Below are 1128 nucleotides of genomic sequence, written 5' to 3'. Positions count from 1 at the left end.
ACTTGATGCATGATTTCATATACATGCAAATGTAGCAAGTGTACTAGTCGTACAAGTAATAGAGTGATGAGTGAGTATCGTTCCCATGAGGATTGGTTGCTAAGCACTAAGTTTTTCTACTATTTTCAAGTTGGAGCAATCGAATTGTTTGGATTGAAGGGAGACAAATTAAACTTAAAACTAAAACAAAATTTCTAAATATTCAAAACTAAATGATGAAAGCAAGATTTAAAATACTGATAAAATCAGTTCAAACAAGCAGGTAGGGTTTTGACTTCATTCAGACTCTATGGGTTAAACCTAAGGATTATACTAATTCTATATTCACATGCATTGATTGTAAATCGAACTCTCTAAAGTGTAAAATGTACCTTCTCATGTTATATTTCCTTACTTTTCCCTACTAAACTTCCACACCCAACAAAATGAAGACTAATAGTTCAAAGCTCATTAAGCACAAAGAATCCTAAATTGATTTCATTGATTTTTAAATCTATCTCTAGCATTTAATACTACAATGGTGATTACCCAAGAAGCTTAAGAAGAATTATTTCTCAATCTCATCATGTTCATCACATAAAAACAATAAATACAGAATAATCACACAATCAAAGTAAAATCATATGAAAATAATAATCATCAATTCTTTAACCCATTAGTATTCGAACTACATCAAAACCCTAACCCAAAATAGGTAAGTTCATGGCTAAATCAACAATACAAATAAAAGAAATGAAAAATCCAAAGTTCAACATAATGAAAATAAGAGAAAAGACAAGAAATCTCCCCCAATGACGAATTCACTAGTTTAATCTCGAATCTTCACCCTTTGCAATCAAAGTTCACCAAAACAAATCTAAGAAAATGTAAAAAGCTGCTCTCTACTGAAAAACGAACCCCCCCTTGCTAAAATGGCTAGTTTTTCTTTTATACTTAGCCCAAAAACCTAGGTAAATGCCTAAATGAAACTGTGCGTTTTTGGAATTCGCAAACAAAATCAATAATAACAAGGATCGTTCCATAGAACCAAGATCAGGGTACAATTTTACAATTTATATCACAATAAGAATCTGCAGAAAATTAATCTAGAGTTTAAGAAACCATACGCACGTTTGGAGGCTCCTCCAA

This window comes from Pistacia vera, unplaced genomic scaffold (genome assembly GCF_008641045.1).
Source record: "Pistacia vera cultivar Batoury unplaced genomic scaffold, PisVer_v2 Contig434, whole genome shotgun sequence".
NCBI classification, from domain to species: domain Eukaryota; kingdom Viridiplantae; phylum Streptophyta; class Magnoliopsida; order Sapindales; family Anacardiaceae; genus Pistacia; species Pistacia vera.
The sequence above is the reverse complement of the archived record's forward strand: the minus strand, read 5'-3'. Positions refer to the sequence as shown.